This window comes from Macaca thibetana, chromosome 17 (genome assembly GCF_024542745.1).
Source record: "Macaca thibetana thibetana isolate TM-01 chromosome 17, ASM2454274v1, whole genome shotgun sequence".
Taxonomy (NCBI): domain Eukaryota; kingdom Metazoa; phylum Chordata; class Mammalia; order Primates; family Cercopithecidae; genus Macaca; species Macaca thibetana.
This window is the reverse complement of record NC_065594.1, coordinates 21,099,192-21,121,930: the sequence shown is the minus strand read 5'-3', so window position 1 is coordinate 21,121,930 and position 22,739 is coordinate 21,099,192. Positions and strand designations below refer to the sequence as shown.

The window sequence follows — 22,739 nt, the reverse complement described above, 5'->3', positions numbered from 1 at the left end:
CACCAACAGTGTACATGTGTTCCCTTTTCTCCACATCCTCAGCAGCCTTTGTTATTGCTGTCTTTTGGATATAAGCCATTTTAACTGGGGTGAGATAATATCTCATTGTAGTTTTGATTTGCATTTCTCTGATGATCAGTAATGTTGGTTATCTTTTCATATATCTGTTTGCCTTATGTATGTCTTCTTTTGATAAATGTCTCTTCAAATATTTTGTCGGTTTTTAATCAGATTTTTATTTTCTATAGAGTTGTTTGGGCTCCTTATATATTCTAGTTATTAATCCCTTGTCAGACGGGTAGTTTGCAAATATTTTTCCCACTCTGTAGGCTGTCTCTTCACTTTGTTGATTGTTTTCTTTGCTGTGCAGAAGCCTTTTAACTCTATGTGACCCCATTTGTCCATTTTTGCCTTGGTTGCCTGTGCTTGTGGGGTGTTACTCAAGAAATCTTTGCCCAGACCAATGTCCTGGAGAGTGTACTTGATGTTTCCTTGTAGTAGTTTCAAAGTTTGGGGTCTTACATTTCAGTCTTCAATCCTTTTTTTTTTTTTTTTTTTTTTTTTTTTTTGAGACAGAGTCTCTCTCTGACGCCCAGGCTGGAGTGCAATGGCACGATCTTGGCTCATTGCAACCTCTGCCTCCTGAGTTCAAGTGATTCTCCTGCCTCAGCCTTCCAAGTAGCTGAGATTACAGGTTCCCGCCACCACATCCAGCTAATTTTTGTATTTTTATTAGAGACGGGGTTTCACCACGTTGGCCAGGCTGGTCTCGAGCTCCTGACCTCAGGTGATCCACCTGCCTTGGCCTCCCAGAGTGCTTGGATTACAGGCGTAAGCCACCATGCCTGACCTTTAATCCATTTTGACTTGATTTTTGTATATGGCAAGAGATAGAGATCCAGTTTCATTCTTCTGCATATGGATATCCAGTTTTCCCAGCATTATTTATTGAAGAGACTTTCTTTTCCCCAGTGTACGTTTTTGACACCTTTGTCAAAAATGAGTTCACTGTAGGTGTATGGATTTCTTTCTGGGTTCTCTATTCTGTTTCATCTGTCTACATGTGTGTTTTCATGCCAATACCATGCTATTGTGGTTACTACAGCTCTGTAGTATAATTTGAAGCCAGGTAACGTGATTCCTTCAGTTTTGTTCTTTTCGCTTAGGATAGCTTTTGTTATTATGGGTCTTTTGTGGTTCCATATAAATTTTAGAATTTTTTCTATATCTGTGAAAAATATCATTGGTACTTTGATAAGGATTGCATTGAATCTGTAGATTGCTTTGGGTAGTGTGAACATTTTTACAACACTGATTCTTACAATTCATGAACATGGAGTATCTTTCCATTTTTTAGTGTTTGCATTTCTTTCATTGGTGTTTTATAGTTTTCATTATCGAGATCTTTCACTTCTTTGGTTAAATTAATTCCTAGGTATTTAATTTTATGTGTGACTACTGTAAATGGGATTACTTTTTATTTTTCAGGTTGTTCACTATTGGCATGTAGAAATGCCAAATTTTTGTGTGTTGGTTTTGTATCCTGCAAGCTTGCTGAATTTGTTTATTTGTTCTAATAGCTTTTTGGTGGAGTCTTTAGGTTCTCCCAAATGTAAGATCATATTATCTGTAAACAAGGATAATTTGACTTCTTACTTTCCAATTTGGATGCCCTTTATTTCTTTCTCTTGTCTGATTGCTCTAGCTAGGACTTCCAGTACTATGCTGAATAACAGTGGTGAAAGTGGGCATCCTTGTCGTGTTCCAAATCTTAGAGGAAAGGCTTTCAGTTTTTCCCCATTCAGTATTATATTAGCTGTGGGTCTGTCATATATGGCTTTTATAATGTTGAGGTATGTTTCTTCTACACCCAGTTTTTTTAGGGTTTTCACTATGAAGGGGTTAACTTTTATCAAATGCTTTTTCAGCATCAATTGAAATTATCACATGGTTTTTGTCCTTCATTCTGTTAATATGATGTATCATACTGAATGATTTGCATATGTTGAACTATCGTTGCATCCCAAGGATAAATGTCACTTGGTCATGAGGAATGACTTTTTTTTAATGTGTTGTTGGTTTGCTAGTATTTTGTTAAGGATTTTTGCATCAATATTCATCAGAGATATTGGCCTGTAATTTTTTTTTTTTTTATGTGTCTTTGTCTGGTTTTGGCATCAGGATAATACTGGCCTCACAGCATAAGTTTGGAAGTAGTCCCTCCTCCTCTATTTTTTGAAATAATTTGAGTGGAATTCATATTAGTTCTTTTTAAAACGTGTGATAGAATTCAGCAGTGAAGTCATCAGGTCCTGGACTTTTCTTTACTGGGAGACTTTTTATTACAGCTTTGATCTCATTACTTGTTATTGGTCTGTTCAGGTTTTGGATTTCTTCATGGTTCAGTCTTGGTAGGTTGTATGTGTGTAGGAATTGTCCATTTCTTCTAAATTTTCCAATTTATTGGCATACAGTTGCTCAGAGTAACCAGTAATGGTCCTTTGAGTTTCTGCAGTATCAGTTGTAATGTCTCCTTTTTCAACTCTGAGTTTATTTATTTGGATCTGCTTATTTTTTTTCTCAGTCTGGCTAAAAATTTACCAATTACGTTTAACTTTTCAAAAACCAACTTTTTGTTTCACTGATCTTTTGTATTATTTTCTTTATTTTAATTTCATTTTTGTCTGATCTTTATTGTTTCTTTTCTTCTACTAATTTTAGCTTTGGTTTGCTCTTGCTTTTCTAATTCTTTGAGATGTATCTTTCTTTTTTAATGAAGTTTTTCTTCTTTTCTAATGTAGGCACTTAGAGCTACAAAGTTCCCTCTTAGTACTCCTTTATACAGCCATATTTCAAGGCAGCATATATATCTACCTCAATTTATTAAGCGGTGCTTTATAGTTAAACATTTAGTTGTTCCTCATTTTCTTTTTTTTCTTTGCTCTGAGGTACGTTTTGATGTTTCAAATTTTCTAACATTAATAAACAATGTTGTTTAGTGTTTCATTTGCCTGTTTTTTTTTTTACAAAATGGGATAATAAGTTTTATACTCTGCTTAAGTCACTCACAATACATTATAAACACCTCTCTGCATCAGTGACCACGAACTACAATATAAAGCCAAAACCTTGCCCCTTCTCAACAGCTACATCCACTAAAAAGCAATACCCAAAAAAGTTTTTTCAAGTTGCGGCTTTGTAAAAACCATGACAGAACATAGAATTACATCATGAATTAAATACAGTTTATTATCAGATGAACTGAATAGGAATTTGCATTAAACAACCCACATCCAGAACATTTATTTATTTATTTATTATTTATTTAATATTGAACTCTCTTAACTAGTAAGAGCCCCTCCTTAAGAAGTGTGGCCAAAAGCAAGTTTTCTGTTCTGGTTATCGACCTGGACCTATTTAGGAGGTTATTTGCTGGTCCTTGTTACATCCTATCTGGGCCCAGAAACCACAGTAAACATCATTAGATGGTATCAGGATTTATCTACAAATTGTAGAGAATCCCAGGCCTTTCTGCAATTACTCAAAAGTTGCCTTTTTAAGTGCAGAATCTTCATTTCCTTAGTTCTAACCACGTCTATTTTTATTTGCTACTTCCTTGGTTCTAACCACGCTATTTCCTTGGTTCTAAGCATGTCTGTCATTTGCTACTTTATAGATTCTAATTATATAATGAGACAAACTATATGGAGGACTCAGCGTGGCACATAGCAATTACTCAATAAGAGTTATTGGTTACTATTATCTATATGAATGCTGTAAATACAAGTCTCCTATGAGTCTAGAGAAAGACTACTGTCAAATGTCTCACTGTGGGAGGAGGAAGGGTTTTAAAGCCTCCATTAGCTTTTGGCCAGACAGGATCAATTTCTAATCTGTGTAGTTCCTGAAAGATTTTAACCTTTCCATTGTGTAGTGTTATTTACTTTCTCTATATTTCTCATTCTCACAATAGCCCTCCCTAGCAGCTATAATTACACTTAAGAGGCAACCTTTCTTCTGCTCCACCAGACCCCTTCTATAGAACATTAATCATAATGATATGTATGTATATTTTACACATCTGAACAGAAAATTGGATTTCGGACAGACAGACACACAAGGAATATGTGTATGTTACACAAGTCATAGTCTAGCTGTTCCTTCATCATCCCGTTTGTGAACTGGAAATGACAAAGTATTTGCAACATTCCTAATTATGTGACAAATATGAAAATATTTAAATGACAATAATTAAGCTCTGATGAATAAAGAGCTTTCAAAAAGAAGTGCTAAAGTATGTAAACTCACTTATTAAAGTAGTGTTGGTTTTGCTACTATAGTATTTAGACACCAGAGGGTTTTTTTTTTAATAATTTCAAATTTCATTTTAGATTCAGGGAGTACACATGTAGGTTTGTTACGTGAGTATATTGCATAACGCTGAGGTTTGGCATAAGGATGATCCTGTCACCCAGGTATTGAGCCTAGTACCCAATAGTTAGTTTTTCAACCCATGCCCCTCTTCCTCTCTCTCCACTCTAGTAGCCCCTAGTGGCTATTATTGCCATCTTTATGCCCATGAGTATCTATTGTTTAGCTCCCAGTTAAAAATAAGAACATGCGATATTTGGTTTTCTGTTCCTGCGTTAATTCACTTTGGATATTGGCCTTCAGATGCATCCATGTTGCTGCAAAGGACATGATTTTATTTTTCATATGGCTGCATAGTATTATATAATGTGTACCAATTTTTTTAATCCAAGCCTTCACTGGTGGACACCTAGGTTGCTTCCATGTCTATTGTGAATAGTGTTGTGATAAACATATGAGTGAATCTTTTTGATGACATATGAGTGTGTCTTTTTGGTAGAATGATTTATTTTCTTATGTATATATACCCAGTAACAGCATTGCTGGGTCAAATGATAGTTCTGCTTTAAGTTCTTTGAGAAATCTTCAAACTGCTTTCTACATGGCTGAGCTAAAAACATTCCTACCAACGTGTGTGTTACCTTTCCTCTACATCTTTGCCAGCATCTGTTGTTTTTTTGACTTTTCAATAGTAGTCATTCTGACTAGTATAAGATGGTATCTCATTGTGGTTTTTATTTGCATTTCTCTGGTGATTAGTGACATTGAACATCTTTTCACATGTTTCTTGACCACTTGTATGTCTTATTTTGAGAAGTGTCTGTTTATGTCTTTTGCCCTTTTTAAAATCATACTATAAGTTCTGGTATACATGTGTAGAACGTGCAGGTTTGTTACATAGGTATACACGTGCCATGGTGATTTACTGCACCATCGACCCGTCATCTACATTAGGTATTTCTCCTAATGCTCTCCTTCACCTAGCCCCCCACCCCCCAAGAGGCCCCAGTGTGTGATGTTCCCCTCCCTGTGTCCATGTGTTCTCATTGTTCAACTCCCACTTATGAATGAGAACATGCTGTGTTTGGTTTTCTCTTCCTGTGTTAGTTTGCAGAGAATGATGGTTTACAGCTTCATTCATGTCACTGCAAAGGACATAAACTCATTCTTTTTTTTATTGCTGTATAGTATTCCATGATGTATATGTGCCACATTTTCTTTCTCCAGTCTGTCATTTATGGGCATTTGGGTTGGTTCCAAGTCTTTGCTATTGTGAACAGTGCTGCAAAAACATATGTGCGGCCGGGCGCGGTGCAAGCCTGTAATGCACTTTGGGAGGCCGAGACGGGCGGATCATAGTCAGGAGATCGAGACCATCCTGGCTGACACGGTGAAATCTCTACTTAGGTGGCGGGCGCCTGTAGTCCCAGCTACTCACAGCGTAAACCCGGGAGGCGGATTGCTGAGATCTGGGACAGAGCGAGATCCGTCTCAAAAAAAAAAAAAAAAAAAAAAACATATGTGCACATGTGTGTTCATAGTAGAATGATTTATAATCCTTAGGATATATACACAGTAATGGGATTGCTGGGACAAATGGTATTTCTGGTTCTAGATCCTTGAGGAATCACCACACTGTCTTCCACAATGGTTGAACTAACTTCTACTCCCACCACAGAGTAAAGCATTCCTATTTCTCCACATCCTCTCCAGCATCTATTCTTTCCTGACTCGTAGATGTGTAGTGCTATTTCTGAGGCCTCTGTTCTGTTCCATTGGTCTATGTATCTGTTTTGGTACCAGTACCATGCTGTTTTGGTTACTGTAGCCTCATAGTATAGTTTGAAGTCAGGTAGTGTGATGCCTCCAACTTTGTTCATTTGCTTAGGATTGTCTTGGCTGTACGGGCTCTTTTTTGGTTCTACATGAAATTTAAAGTAGTTTTTCTAATTCTGTGAAGAAAGTCAATGGTAGCTTGATGGGGATAGCATTGCATGTATAAATTACTTTGGGGAGTATGGCCATTTTCACGATATTGATTCTTCCTATCCGTGAGTATGGAATGTTTTTCCATTCGTTTGTGTCATCTCTGATTTCCTTGAGCAGTGGTTTGTAGTCCTCCTTGAAGAGGTCCTTCACATCCCTTGTAAATTGTATTCCTAGGTATTTTATTCTCTTTGTAGCAATTGTGAATGGGAGTTCACTCATGATCTGGCTCTCTGTTTGCCTATTTTTGGTGTCTAGGAATGGTTGTGATTTTTGCACATTGATTTGGTACCTGGAGACTTTTCTGAAGTTGTTTATCAGGTTAAGGAGATTTTGGGCTGAGATGATGGGGTTTTCTAAATACATAATCATGTCATCTGCAAACAGAGACAACTTGACTTTTGCTCTTCCTATTTGAATACCTTTCTTTCTTTCTCTTGCCTGATTGCCCTGGCAAGAACTTCCAATACTATGTTGATTAGGAGTGCTGAAAGAGGGTATCCTTGCCTTGTGCTGATTTTCAAAAATGCGTCTAGTTTTTGCCCATTCAGTGTGATATTAGCTGTGGGTCTGTCATAAATAGCTCTTATTATCTTGAGATACGTTCAATCAATACCTAGTTTATTGAGAGTTTTTAGGATGAAGGGGTGTTGAATTTTATCATAGGTCTTTTCTGCATCTATTGACATATCATGTGGTTTTTGTCATTGGTTCTGTTTATGTGATGGATTCTGTTTATTGATTTACATATGTTGAATCAGCCTTATATCCCAGGGATGAAGCCAACTTGATCGTGGTGGATAAGCTTTTTAATGTGCTGCTGGATTCAGTTTGCCAGTATTTTATTGAGGATTTTCCATTGATGTACATCAGTGATATAGGCCTGAAATTTTCTTTTTTTGTTACGTCTCTGCCAGGTTTTGGTATCAGGATGATGCTGGCCTCATAAAATGAGTTAGGGAGGATTCCCTCTTTTTCAATTGTTTGGAATAGTTTCAGAAGGAATGGTACCAGCTCCTCTTTGTACCTCTGGTACAATCTGGCTGGAAATCTGTCTGGTCCTGGGCTTTTCTTGGTTGGTAGCCTATTAATTACTGCCTCAGTTTCAGAACTTGTTATTGGTCTATTCAGGGTTTTGACTTCTTCCTGGTTTAGTCTTGGGAGGGCATATGAGTCCAGGAATTTATCCATTTCTTCTAGATTTTCTAGTTTATTTGCGTAGAGGTATTTATAGTATTCTCTGAGGGCAGTTTGTATTTGTGTGGGATCAGTGGTGGTATCATTTTTATCATTTTTTATTGTGTCTATTTGATTCTTCTCTCTTTTCTTCTTTACTAGTCTGGCTAGCAGTCTATCTATTTTGTTGATCTTTTCGAAAAACCAGATCCTGGATTCACTGATGTTTTGAAGGGTTTTTAGTGTCTCTATCTCCTTCAGTTCTGCTCTGATCTTAGCTATTTCTTGTCTTCTGCTAGCTTTTGAATTTGTTTGGTTTTGCTTTTCTAGTTCTTTCAATTATGGTGTTAGGGTGTTAATTTTAGATCTTTCTTACTTTCTCCTGTGGGCATTTAGTGCTATAAATTTCCCTCTAAGCACTGCTTTAGCTCTGTCCCAGAGATTCTCTCAGGTAGTTCTTGTCTACCCATATACTTGCATAATAGTTTAGCTGGTTATAGAACTTCAGGTTACAAATCATTTTCCCTTAGAATTTTCAAGACATTGCGATGGAATCTAAATTTTTATCACAGGCTACTTATCAATTCAGTAATTTATTCTCTTTGTATTTCTGTCTTCCCAACTACAAACTTTCATGTATATAAGAACAATGGGTGGGTGTGGAAGATGAGATACTTGTGAACAGTCCAGTTAGCAATTGGGCCAAACTCCTTAGGTACATCTGGTCATTCCTACATAAAAAGAACTCATGAAAGGGAACCAAGGAGTCCTAAAATTCTTTACAAAAACTCAACAGCAGAGATCAAGTAATACTGCCTTATCTGCAACATTTGGACAAAAAATACATGGTTTATTGCCAAGAGAACTTCACTTTGTAACAAACACAGCTGATAGTTTGGTCTTCATGCCATCTTCAGAGAGGTATCTTTTCGGCATTGGCTAATGCAGCCTATGATGAGTGGGGGTGACTTGGTTGATGCAGGTTTGTCCTAAATGTCTGTTCTTCCCTTCCTGATACCAATGGGTTAGTCTGGCATAGTCTTTTCAAGGTAATGGCAGAAGTACAAGAGGGGAGAGGAAACACAAGGCTTTTATGGTTTTGCCCACAATGAGCACAGTATGACTTTGGCCTAATTCTGTTGGCAAAAGCAAGTCCTATGTCCAAACCCAAAGAAGTACATCTTTCGCACATTGTGGGTGCATTTCAGAGTTATGTGAAGAACAATGTAGATACAGGAAGGAGGAAAATATTAGAGCCAATAACACTGTCTATAGAAGATTCTAGTAAACAAACATATTTCTTAAAAATTAATGTGCACAATACATGTTTACAAAAGGGAGATGATTTTCCCTATGAGGCAGTTTCTGGCTCTGTACTTCTAAACAAAATATATCTTCAAAAATAATGAGGAACATTGTTTGTTTGTTTGCTTTTCTGATGTGCCTGGAGTTTGCTGGCAGCATGATATGCTCTGGCTATTTTTTTGTTGTCTGAGAAAAGCACTGACTCTCTTTGAGTGATTTTGATTCAGTTTCTCTCTGAGAAAGGCCAAGGTGTGGTGGAAGAATGTGTGTCGGGTTGGGTTAGGGGAATTAAAACATTTTGCCACTGGAGGAAAATGACAACAAAACTGTATTTAGACTAACTTCCTTGCAGACAGACATGCCTCACCCTCCCTGGAGTCCATGCCTAGATTCTCAGCCTGGCAGGCTGCTACTTGGGAACTTGGGCAAGTCACTTTTTTTCTCTCTCAATTTCTTGTTCTGTAAATGGGAACTAATTGGAGGTGTCCTACTTAACTACAAAGGTGTTGTGAGTAACAAGTGACATAGCAAATGGGAGAAGATGATGAAAAACTACAGAATACTGGTCATAAATAGCTGTGGCAGATCGTCTGAAATCTGGGCGGTTAACCAATTTAGCCCATGAGCTTAAGGAGGCTGAAGTTACTCAATGGTTCAAGCTACTTAGGCTTTATCCTCTGGAAAAAGTTGTTGCAATACCCTTAGGGGTTAGTTATTCCCCCTAGGGAAATAGGCTTAGGAGCTAGATGCAGGACGACTTGGATGCTTTTGGAAAGAGAGGTTCGGGGAATCCCTAACCTTGAACAATATGTTTCATCAGGTTTTTTGAGGTTATAGACTATGCTGAGTATCTAAAGAAAGCTATGTCTCCTCCCCTTAGGAGAAAAAAATGCATCTCTGCATATGAATGCATCAATTCAAATATAATTTTAGGATTTGGATGGGGAATGTTCCTCCCAGAATCTCTGCTTTAGAGAAATACTGCCTGGCACTATGGGGGCACTGTCCATGTTTCCTCAGAATGCTTCACCAGGATGACTCCATCTGAGGCTTACAGAAAGGGCTGGGTCTTCCTGCCTCTTTCTTCATTTTTGGTCTTCTCCTCTCAACAGACAGAAAGACAAAAATTTAACTCCAAGACACTAGCATTTCTTGGCCCAGCTTATTCTTTGAAAGCTATATTGCACCAGCAATTCTCTGGACATTCACTTCTCTTCCCAACCTACTTCTCATCTCCTCTTCCTCCTCTGCCTCTGATTCACCTCAACTACTGCTGTTACTTCTATTTCTCCTGCTCCACCTCCTCCTTCTTCTTTTAAAAACCAACCTTTTAAAAAAATATTTTATAAACATGCATCATTAATGATAATGTGCCTGAAAAGGTATCTTATAAAGGACATCACAAAAGTAATACAAGCTCAGTGGAATCTTTTACTTTTATAGGAAAAGAATTCAAAGTATTTATTATGTCCCTGCTGATGAGTGAATAGTATCACTTCATCCAAACTGCCCACCCCCTGACCCAGCATTTCGTGTTGTTGCAGAACGGCTAGTTTAGTTCCCCAGTATAAATGATTGGTTATAGGTAGACATGAACTCAGTTATCATCCATAGTATCCCACCTTTGAGGATATTTAGGATTATAACCATTAAAGGATGAGGATCATCGGAAAAAATGAGCAAGACACAGAAGGACCAAGTTGGGGAAAAGAAACTATGACTCCAAAAATTCACAGACCATGACAATTGCAAAAAAGACAGTATCAGCAAATGTGGTGATTTTTCCACAGCACTCAAATTCCTGTCCTGCATGTCAACTTAAAAGAATTTTGTCAGAAGGACATCACACAATAATCTACTCACACCCTGAGGTTTTGAAACTTTTAAAACAACAATTGAAAAAAAATTGAATAGGTTATATATTCTAATTAATATGTGATCTCTCTTGACATTTTCTGATGATTGGACTAATGACCACTTTACCACACCGTTTAACATCCATATTATTTTTATATTTATTGTACATTACGTTGCTCAGGCTTAATTTATGAGCAGGTAAGCAAAAGTGTTTCCTTTTTAAAGTACCTTTCTAGGTGTGGAAATGTTACTGAGTGAAAGTATAGCAAAAGGAAAACACTGTTGAACAATGTGTTTTAACAATTCTTTGAAGCTACAGACTTATTGAAGACCCTATAAAAAGCTATGGCTCCTCCCCTAAAGGGGACACAGTGCACCTATGCATATGAACCACAATTCCAAGCATAATTTCAGGATTTGGGTGGAAAAATGTTCCTAGAGTATTCATTATTCCCCAAGCTCTGGTAGGAAGATTGTAGTTTTCTCTAACTCATGCTTGTAGTTTCTATTTTATACTCCTTCAGGTAATAATAGTCTACTGGAAAGAATCATTAAATAAACAAACCAGGTGAAGTCTAATAGGAAACAGTCACTCTACTTAAAGGAAAATGAGAGTGAGCAACCGCACCTTTCTCTATGTTTCTATTTGGCTTTTATGAAAATCTTTTGGGTGTGGGAATTCAGTGTTTATAACTGTTAGATTTTCCATCCTTTGAACTTTTTTATTTGTACAGCAGCTGTAAAAAGAGGTGAAGGCCGTAAATAGGATCTTAATCGTCCATGCAAATTATATTTCATGGCATATGTTATCGTAGCATTTCAGAAGTTTTTGTAGGAAGTATCTATCTATTTGAATTGCCTGGTAAATATGAAGATGAACAAGGAATACTACATGGACCATGATTTCCATACGCTCTGCAAGACTGTTCAAAAATCCCTACTGCCATTAACATTCATCTCTTGGAAGTGGTCTGAAAAAGATGTGGTCTGGTTTACCTTGGAAAAAAATTGCTTTTTTGTTTTTGTTTTGTTTTGTTTTTTGTTCTGCTACTACTGAGAAACTTGAATCATTAGGTATATGTCTCATCTAATTGTTCTAGTTAGATTTTTCTCTGGAGAAACTGATCACCTATACTATAATGAACACAACACATTATCTCTATACTTTTCTCCATTTGTAAAGATTAAACCAACTAACCCTATAACGCTCCACTTAAACAAATTTACAAATAAGAGAAAGATTAGTCACACGTCCATGATTTGGGCTTCCAGTTCTCTTCTTTTTCCCTTTCTTGCCTATCCTTAGGGAAATGTATCTTAAAAAATGCCCTCATTAAAGGGTGAGATGGAAGCTGGGAAAAATAAATCTCAGTTAATCAGCTGTGCTGATTATGGGCATGGTGTCTCATGCCTGTAATCTCAGCACTTTGGGAGGCCAAGGCAGAAGTATCACTTGAGCCTAGGTGTTTGAGACCAACCTGGACAACAAAGCAAGTCTCCATCTCTACCAACATTTTTTTGAAAAAATTATTAGCCAGGAATTGTGGCTCAGGGCCATAATGCTACCTACCTGGGAGGCTGATGTGGGAGAATCGCTTGAGCCCAGGAGGTTGAGGCTGCAGTGAGCTTTGATTACTTCACTATGCAGTGAACTTTGATTACTCCAGCCTGGGTAACAGAGCAAGACCTTGTCACTAAAAAACAAAACAAAGCAAAACAAAAACCATAATGGCAATAATTTGAGAAGGATATGTTCCTCTATCACAACTTTGGTCACCACAACCATCATTTTTATCATTGTCATCACTGGAAACATTACCAGCTATTACCATGTGCCAGGAACTATGCTGAGTTCTTTCCTTGTAGTGTCTCAATAAACCTCACTTCCCTATTAGGTGGGGGCCTTTGCACAGGCTAGTTCCTTTGCTTGGAATGCCCTTCCTGGCCCCTTTCTGATGCCCACTAGCCCATCCTTAACCCATCTAATTAATACTAACCCATCCTGCCACTCATCAGACATTACGTCCTCTGAAAAGACCACCCTGTCTCCATGTCCTTCTATGTCCCCTTATCTTTCTGGATTACGAAGCTGCCAGCTGTGGAAGAGCAGGGACCATACGACTGTTTGCTCAATAGGCAGTATGCAGCACACAGCACACGACCCGGTACATGAGACTTTGTATTTGTTCAATACATGTGGCCCAATACATTGATATTAGATAATGACAGAGATAATCATTATCTAATATCAATACATGTGGCCCATACACCATATATGCAGCCATATAGCAGGAAGTGCCACAGTGAGGATTCTATTACAGTACTTTTGTGGATCCAAAGATTTCACCACTGGAATTCCACTTCCTGCCTCCTCCTCCTCCTCTGCATCTTACTTCCTGTCCTCTTCATCACAGCAGCATAGTGCGGCGTGAAAAGTGCTGGCTCTACATTCAGACTCTCTGGGTTTGAATCCAGATAGTACGTGCAAAACACTGAGAGCTCAATATTTACTGTTTCTAGAATTGCCCTCGTCCCCACTCCCAATATACCAGATGTGCTGGTGTGTCGTTGGAATTAGCCAGGGCCCCTTCCAATAGAATTGATGCTCCAGAGAGGCATACAACACATACGTAGAACTGGATGAAAAATGACAAACTAACAGTTTACTAAGGCCATGGAAAAAGAAAAAGATCAAAAACTAATGATGCATCTAATGGTGATGGAAGAAGGATTCTGGTTAGAGAAAGCTTCAACCAATGAGGAAAATGTGGGAGTTGTGTGAATAATTCTAGATTAGGGTACAGTGAAGCATTGGATGCACTGTTCCAAGAACTAGGAAAGGCTGAGGGTAGGGGATGAGAGAAATAGAGGGTACTTAGAAAAAGTTCTGGAAGTCGATGGTAGATATTAGTAAAGATACGGGGTGCATTGAGACTTTATTGCAAATAGGGAGACTGATCCAAATGCTAGGTGACAAAGATAATCATTATCTAGAAGGATGGTGGATTAGAATAAAGCATGGATTTGCTACATGCCTGTTTCTTTTTTTTTCTGATTCATATTTTCAAAGGTAGCTTATGCTAATTCACCGAGTATATTATTGCCCTTGACTTTGATGACAATTTAAAAATTTAACTAATAAAGAAGACTATAAGCAGTATCCAAACCTGTCTTAAGGCTGGGTGCGGTGCCTCACACCTGTAATCCCAGCACTTTGGGAGGATGAGGTAAGCTGATCACTTGAAGTCAGGAGTTCAAGACCAGCCTGGCCAACATGGTGAAACCCTGTCTCTACTAAAAATACAAAAATTAGCTGGGCATGGTGGAAGGTGCCTGTAATCCCAGCTACTTGGGAGGCTGAGGCAGGAGAATCACTTGAACCTGGGAGGCAGAGGCTGCAGTGAGCCAAGATAGTGCCACTGCACTCTAGCCTATGCAACAGAGCGAGACTCCATCTCAAAAAAACAAAAAACAAAAAGCCTTTCTTAAGTATATTAATCGTGATATGACAGACTCTGAATTTAAAAGGTCAACATGAATGATAAATAAATGAGAAAATTTTATATATTTGTGCACATGTTGCAAAATAGAGAAAAATCAACATATCCTAGAAATTGGTGCTATAATTGCAGGTTTAATTTTACCAGTGGTTACATTTCTCATAGTTTCCCGTGTTGGAGTATGGCATGGGAATGAATGACCACAGAATTAGCAATTATCCTGTAATTTTCAAAGTGTGGTTGAATTTGTTTCTGTTAGCATTAAGTTTTCCACTTACATAAAAACTTACTACACAAAAGCTTTGGGGAAAATGGATCAATCTTATGTTCTCTAGTGTTAGAAGCTAGTGAAGATAATGATATCATTAAACTCAACATCCTTATGAAAAAAAGAACAGTAATGGCTGATTTGTATCTCTAAATAGCTACATTAATTAAATTCTAGTCTCTTGAAACACTGAGATTTGGGGGGAGAAAATACACAAAAGTTTTTAAATGTTAATTTTGTACAATAAAACAGGTTCTTCTGGCCATTCTTTTTTACTTATAGCACAGGGAGACTTAAAATAAAAAGCTGGAAATTCCCAAGATATATTATTCTAGCAACAATAAGTTCATGCTTCCATAGTGTTATGTGACTTTCCCTTGATTCTAGTTCATAAGGGCAGGAAAACTGCAGTCACTTCTTTATACGTACGACTTTGCCCAGTGCAGGGCACAATAGTACCCAATGAGAATTTGCCGATGAGGGTGAATACATCTAGTGTGTTAAAATTCAAGTTCTGGAACATTGACTTAGTCACTACCTTGGAAAGAAAGTAGGTAGGAAACCTGAATTCACTATCATAGAAAATTCTCAGATGCCATTTTCTCACTCAAAGTTTCCTGGTTTCCTTAAGCAAAGGAAAGTGGGAGTGTGCAGCATTGGAGACGCAGGAGAACTCTGACCACATAATCTCTCTAGACCTTGGGTTTTTGCCTGGAACATGTTGGTCTGTCACCTTGCAGTGAAGGTGGCTGGGTGGTGGTGCCCTCCGCCTTTAAGACAACCTCAGAGGTGAATGGGCAGCAGGCATGCGTGTTTTCTTTCTGTCTGCCTGGTCCAGGAAGAAGATGGAGAGCAAAGGCTTTGGGAGGGGAAAATTGTCCCTTATCCAGGGGAGTTAGAGAAGCCAAACAGCCTGGAAGACTAGGAGCCTCAGTAGAAGCTCTCTTACTTTAGCTGTGATGGAGACAGAGACATTTACTTCTCTTCGTGATGAACAGGAAAACCTAGCCCCACACAGACTGACTTAACCATTGTAACCCATTAGCCTGTTGCAGAGTTATAGAACACAACTAGCTCTTTAGCGGTGTTTGGCTGGTTGGAACTTAAAAATTAAGAAAAAAAAAAAAAAAGGATCCTCTTTTTCCTAATTCTAAAAGTAATATATAGTGATTCCAAACATTTTGTAAAATACAGAAAAATAGGCCAGCCACAGTGGCTCACGCCTGTAATCCCAGCACTTTGGGAGGTTGAGGTGGGAGGATCACTTGAGTTCAGGAGTTCAAGACCAGCCTGACCAACATGGCAAAACCCCATCTCTACTAAAAATACAAAAATTAGCCAGGTGTGGTGGCCAGCACCTGTAATCTCAGCTACTCACGAGGCCAAGGCAGGAGAATCCCTTGAATCTGGGAGGTGGAGGTTGTAGTGAGCTGAGATCTTACCACTGCACTCTAGCCTGGGCAACAAGATTAACACTCCATCTCAAAATAATAATAATAATATAAAGCAGATAAAAATTACTTGGACTGGAATCATCCAGAAATTATGACATATTTAACATTTTGGAATACTTTTTCTTTTTTAAATAAATTAATGTATACGTGCTTAAAAGTAAGTGGGATCATAATTCATACATTGTTTTTAACCTTATAGTTTCCCCCTAAGTATACTGTGAGCACTGACCCATGTCCTTACATGATTTTTAATGATGCCACAGAATAGTTATATTAATCACAACTCTGTTTTGGGCTATTTACATTGTTTATAGCTTTGGAATTAAAAATACTGCAATGGGCGGTGGCTGAGATGGCCAAATAGAAACAGCTCCAGTCTACAGCTCCCAGTGAGATCAACACAGAAGGTGAGTGATTGCTGCATTTCCAACTCCAGTAGTGGGCTCATCTCATTGGGACAGGTGAGACAGTGTGTGCACCCCACGGAGGGCCAGCAGGACCAGGGTGGCACATCGCCTCACCCAGGAAGCACAAGGAGTCAGGGAGGGAGTTCCAAGTGAAGCCATGAGGCACTGTGCCACGAGGAACAGTGCACTCTGGCCCAGATACTACGTTTTTCACATGGTCTTTGCAACCCACAGACCAGGAGATTCCCTCAGGTGCCTACACCAGCAGGGCCCTGTTTTTCAAGCACAAAACTGGGCGGTCATGTTTGGGCAGACCCCAAGCTAGCTGCAGGAGTTTTTTTTTCATACCCCCAGTGGCACCTGGAACACCAGCAAGACAGAACCGTTTACTCCCCTGGATAGGGGGCTGAAGCCAGGGAGCCAAGTGGTCTTGCTCAGTGGATCCCATCCCCACAGAGCCCGGCAAGCTAAGATCCACTGGCTTGAAATTCTTGCTGCCAGCACAGCAGTCTGAAGTTAACCTGGGATGCTGGAGCTTGGTGGGGGAAGGGGCATCTGCCATTACTGAGGCTTGAGTAGGCGGTTTTCCCCTCACAGTGTAAATAAAGTCACCTGAAAGTTCAGACTGGGCAGAGCCCACTGCAGTGCCACAAAGCCACTGTAGCCAGACTGCCTCTCTAGATTCCTCCCCTCTGGGCAGGGCATCTCTGAAAGAAAGGCAGCAGCCCCAGTCAGGGGCTTATAGATAAAACTCCCATTTCCCTGGGACAGAGCACCTGGAGGAAAGGGCGGCTGTGGGCGCAGCTTCAGCAGACTGAAACGTTCCTGCGTGCCAGCTCTGAAGAAAACAGCAGATCTCCCAGCACAGCGCTTGAGCTCTGCTAAGGGAGAGACTGCCTCCTCAAGTGGGTCCCTGACCCCGTGCCTTCTGACTGGGAGACACCTCCCAGCAGGGGTCAACAGACACCTCATACAGGAGAGCTCTGGCTGGCATCAGGTGGGTGCTTCTCTGGGACAAAGCTTCCAGAGGAAGGAACAGACAGCAATCTTTGCTGTTCTGCAGCCTTTGCCTGTGATACCCAGGCACAAAGAGTCAGGAGTGGACCTCCAGCAAACTCCAGCAGATCTGCAGCAGAGGGGTTTCACTGTTAGAAGGAAAACTAACAAACAGAAAGGAATAGCATCAACATTAACAAAAACGACGTCCACACAAAAACTCCATCTGAAGGTCACCAACATCAAAGACCAAAAGTAGATAAATCCATGAAGTTGAGGAAAAACCAGCGCAGAAAGGCTGAAAATTCCAAAACCCAGAACACCTCTTCTCCAAAGGATCACAACTCCCCACCAGCCAGGGAACAAAACTGGATGGAGAATTAGTTTGACGAATTGACAGAAGTAGGCTTCAGAAGGTGGGTAATAACAAACTCCTCCGAGCTAAAGGAGCATGTTCTAACCCAATGCAAGGAAGCTAAGAACCTTGAGAAAAGGTTAGAGGAATTGCTAACTAGAATAACCAGTTTAGAGAAGAACATAAATGACCTGATGGAACTGAAAAACACAGCACGAGAATTTCATGAAGCATACACAAGTATCAATAGCTGAATCGATCAAGCAGAAGAAAGGATATCAGAGATTGAAGATCAACATATTGAAATAAAGTATGAAGACAAGATTAGAGAAAAAAGAATGAAAAGGAATGAACAAAGCCTCCAAGAAATATGGGACTATGTGGAAAAACCAAACCTATGTTTGATTGGTGTACCTGAAAGTGACGGGGAGAATGGAATCAAGTTGGAAAACACTCTTCAGGCTATTATCCAGGAGAACTTCTCCAACCTAGCAAGACAGGCCAACATTCAAATTCAGGAAATATGGAGAAACCATAAACATACTGCTCAAGAAGAGCAACCGTTTTGTCAATTTTTTAAGGAGATTATTTGTTTTTTGCTTCTTGAATTAAGTTCCTTATTGGTTCTGGATATTAGATCTTTGTCGGTGCATAGTTTACAAATATTTTCTCCCATTCTGTAGGTTGTCTGTTTACTCTGTTGATAGTTTCATCTTGTAGAAGCTCTCTAGTTTAAATAGATCCCACTTGTCAATTTTTGTTTTTGTTGTAATTGTTTTTGAGGATGTTGCCATAAATTCTTTTCCAAAGCCAATGTCCAAAATGGTGTTTCTTAGGTTTTCTTCTAGGATTCTTATTGTTTGGGGTCTTACATTTAAATCTTTAATCCATCTTGAGTTAATTTTTGTACCTGATGAAAGGTAGGGGTCTAGTTTCATTCTTCTGCCTATGGCTGGCCAGTTATCTCAGCACCACTTATCAAACAGGTCGTCCTTTCCCCATTGCTTGTTTTTGTCAGCCCTGTCAAGATCAGATGGTTGTAGGTTTGTGGCTTTATTTCTGGATTCTCTCTTCTGTTCCATTGGTCTATGTGTCTGTTTTTGTACCAGCACCGTGCTATTTTGGTTACTGTAGTCTTACAGTTTGACGTGGGTAATGTAACGCTTTCAGCTTTGTCTTTTGCTCAGTATTGCTTTGGCTATTCAGGCTCCTTTTTGATTCCACATGAATTTTAAAAGTTTTTCTCATCTATGAAAAATGACATTGGTAGTTCAATAGGAATAGTGTTGAATATGTAGATTGCCTTGGGCAGTATGGCCATTTTAACAATATTGGTTCTTCCAATCCATGAGCATGGAATGTTCTGTCATTTGTTTGTGTCATTTATGATTTCTTTCTGCAGTGTTTTACAGTTCTCCTTGCAAAAATCTTTCACCTCCTCAGATGTATCTTTAGGTATTTTATTTTTGTGTATGGCTATTGTAAATAGGATTTCATTCTTGATTTGGTTCTTGAGTGTTATTGATGTATAGAAATGCTACTGATTTTTGTACATTGATTTTGTATTCTGAATCTTTACTGAAGCTGTTTACAGTTCCAAGAACCTTCCAGCAGAGTCTTCAAGGTGCTGCAGGTATAGTCATATCATCAGTAAAGACAGATAGTTTGATGACTTTTTTCCTATTTGAATGATTTTTATATGTTTCTTTTGCCTGGTTGCTCTGGCTAGAACTTCCAGTGCTGTACTGAACAGGAGTGGTGACAGTGGTCATGCTTGTCTTTTTCCAGCTCTCAGGGGGAACACTTCCAGCTTTTGTCCATTCAGTATAATGTTGGCTGTGGGTTTATTATAGATGGCTCATTGTTGTGGGTATGTTCCATCAATTCTCAGTTTTTTAATGGTTTTTATCTTGAAGGGATGTTGGATTCTACCAGAAGCCTTTTCTGCATGTATTGAGATGATCATGTGGTTTTGGTTTTTTAGGTCTGTTTGTGTGATGAATCACATTTATTGATTTGTATATGTTTAACCAACCTTGCATCCCAGAAATGAAGCCTACTTAATCATGGCAAATTCTTTTTTTATGTGCTGCTCAATTCAGTTTGCTAATATTTTGCTGAGAATTTTTGTGTCTATGTTCATCAGGAGTGTTGACCTGTAGTTTCCTTTTTCATTGTGTCTTTGCCAGGTTTTGCTATCATGGTGATGCTGGCTTTATTGAATGAGTTAGGGAAAAGTCCATCTTTCTCAATTTTTTGGAAAGTTTCAGTAGAATTGGTACCAGCTCTTCTTTATACATCTTGTGGAATTTGACTGTGAATCCATCTGTTCTAGGGCTTTTTTGGTTGGTAAGTTTTTTTACTGATTCAATTTCAGAACTCAATATTGGTGGGTTCAGCGTTTCATTTTCTTCCTGATTCAATATTGGGAGGCTGTATGTTTCCAGGAACTTATCTATTTCTTCTATATTTTCTAGTTTTTGTGTATAGAGGTACTCATAATAGTCACTGTGGATCATTTGTATTTCTGTGCAATTGGTTATGATGTCACTTTTCTTGTTTCTAACTGTGCTTATTTGGATTGTCTCTCTTTGTTAATCTATCTAGTGGTCTATCAATTTCGTTTATCCTTTCAAAATCTGACTTTTGTTTTCATTGACTCTTTATACAGATTTTTGGGTATCAGTTTCATTCTGTTCTGCTCTGATTTTTGTTACTTCTTTTCTTCTGCTAGCTTTGGAGTTGGCTTGTTCTTGTTTTCCTAGTTCCTCTAGGTGTGATGGTAGATTATTACTTTGAGATCTTTCTAACTTTTTAAGGTAAGCACTTATCACTGTAAACCTTCCTCTTAACACTGCTTTTTCTGCATCCCAGAGGTTTTGGTATGTTGTGTCACTGTTTTTATTTATTTGAAATAATTTTTTGATTTCTGCCCTAATTTTGTTGTTTATTCAAAAGTCATTCAGGAGCAAGTTGTTTAATTTCCATGTAATTGTGTGATTTTGAAAGATCTTGATATATATTTCTATTTTTATTCCACTGTGATCCAAGAGTGTGCTTGATATAATTTAGATTTTAAAAAAATTATTCAGACATTTTTATGGCCAAGCCTGTAGTCAATCTTGGAGCATGTTCCATGTGCAGATGAGAAGAATTTATATTCTGTGGTTGATGGGTGGAGAATTCTGTAGATGTCTATTATGTCCAGTTAGTCATATGTCAAGTTTAAGTCCCAAATTTCTTTGTTACTTTTATGCCTGAATGATCTAATGCTGTCAGTGGGGTGTTGCAGCCCCTGGATATTATTGTGTGGCTGTTCAAGCCTTTTTGTAGGTCAGAAGTATTTGCTTTTGGAAACTGTGTGCTTCAATATTGGATGCATATATATTTAGGATAGTTAAGTCTTCTTGTTGAATTGAACTCTTTATCATTATGTAATGCCCTTCTCTATCCTTTTTTACTATTACTGGTTTAAAGTCTATTTTATCTTTACCTCTTTTTGTTTTCTGTCTGCATGATAGATCTTTCCCTAGTCCTTATTGCTGAGCCTATGGGTGTAGTTACATGTGAGGTGGGTCTCTTGAAAACAGCAGAAAGATAGTTCTTGTTTTTCTTACCCAACTTGGCACTCTGTTCCTTTTAAGTGGGGTGTTTAGACCATTTACATTCAATGTTCATATTGACATATGAGATACTGAACCTATCATGAAGTCGTTAGCTGGTTGCTTTTGTAGTTTCTACTGTGTAGTTGTTTTATAGGGTCTGTAGGCTATGTACTCAAGCGTGTTTTGTAGAAGCAAGTGTATTAGTCCATTCTCACACTGCTATAAAGATACTACCCAAGACTGGGCAATTTATATAGAAAAGAGGTTTAATTGACTCATTTCTGTATGGTTGGGTTGGCCTCAGGAAACTTACAATCATGGCAGAAGGGGAAGATGCACGTCTTACATGGCAGCAGGAGAGAGAGAGGGGTGAGTGAAGGGGGAAGAGCCCCCTGTAAAACCATCACATCTTATGAGAACTCACTCACTATCATGAGAACAGCATGAAGGAAACCACCCCCATGATTCAGTCACCTCCCATTAGGTCTCTCCCTTGACATGTGAGGATTATAATTCAAGATGAGATTTGGGTGGGGACACAAAGCTAACCATATCATTTCACCCCTGGTCCCTCTCAAATCTCATGTCCTCACATTTCAAAACCAATCATGCCTTCCCAATATGTCTTAACGCATTCCAACATTAATTCAAAAGTCCAAGTCTAAAGTCTCATCTGAAACAAGGAAGTTCCTTCTGCATATTTTTAACCAAACTTGCATCCCAGAAATGAAGCCTACTTGATCATGATGAATTCTTTTTTAACATGCTGCTGGATTCAGTTTGCTAATATTTTGTTGAGAATTTTTGTGTCCATGTTCATCAGGAATATTGACCTGTAGTTTCCTTTTTTCATTATGTCTTTGCCAGGTTTTGGTATCAGGGTAATGCTGGCTTTATTGAATGAGTTAAGGAGAAGTACCTCCTTCTCAATTTTTTGGAAAGTTTCAGTAGAACTGGTACCAGATGTTCTTTACACATCTTGTGGAATTTGACTGTAAAGCAATCTGTTCCAAAGGATGGATAAAGGAAGCCTGTAAAATCACAAGCAAGATAGTTCCTTGTAATATACAATGGGGACATAGGCATTGGATAAATGCTCCCATTCCAAATGGGAGAAATTGACCAAAACAAAGGGGTTAGAGACCCCATGCAAGTCTGAAATCAAACAGGGAAGTCATTAAATCTTAAAACTCCAAAATTATCTCCTTTAACTCCATATCTCACATCTGGATCATGCTGATGCAAGAGGTGGGCTCCCATGGTCTTGGGCAGTTCTGCCTCTGTAGCTTTGCAGGATACAGTCCCCCATCCTAGCCACTTTCAAGGCTGACATGGAGCATCTGCAGCTTTTCCAGGCATGTAATGCAAGCTGTCAGTGGATCTACCATTCTGGGAGCTTGAAGATGGTGGTCCTTTTCTCACAGCTAAACTAGATAGTGCTCCACTCCAGTGGGGACTC

General features: G+C 38.8%; 1 long non-coding RNA gene across 2 annotated transcripts in view; it reads right to left on the bottom strand.

Moving 5' to 3' along the window:
• The window catches only part of LOC126940400 (uncharacterized), a 93,705-nt gene that overhangs the window by 16,917 nt on the left and 54,049 nt on the right, over nt 1-22,739 (bottom strand). For both annotated transcript variants that reach the window (XR_007720738.1, XR_007720739.1), the window contains one exon: nt 12,266-12,389. This is a non-coding gene — a long non-coding RNA (uncharacterized LOC126940400). The remainder of the gene's footprint in view (nt 1-12,265; nt 12,390-22,739) is intronic.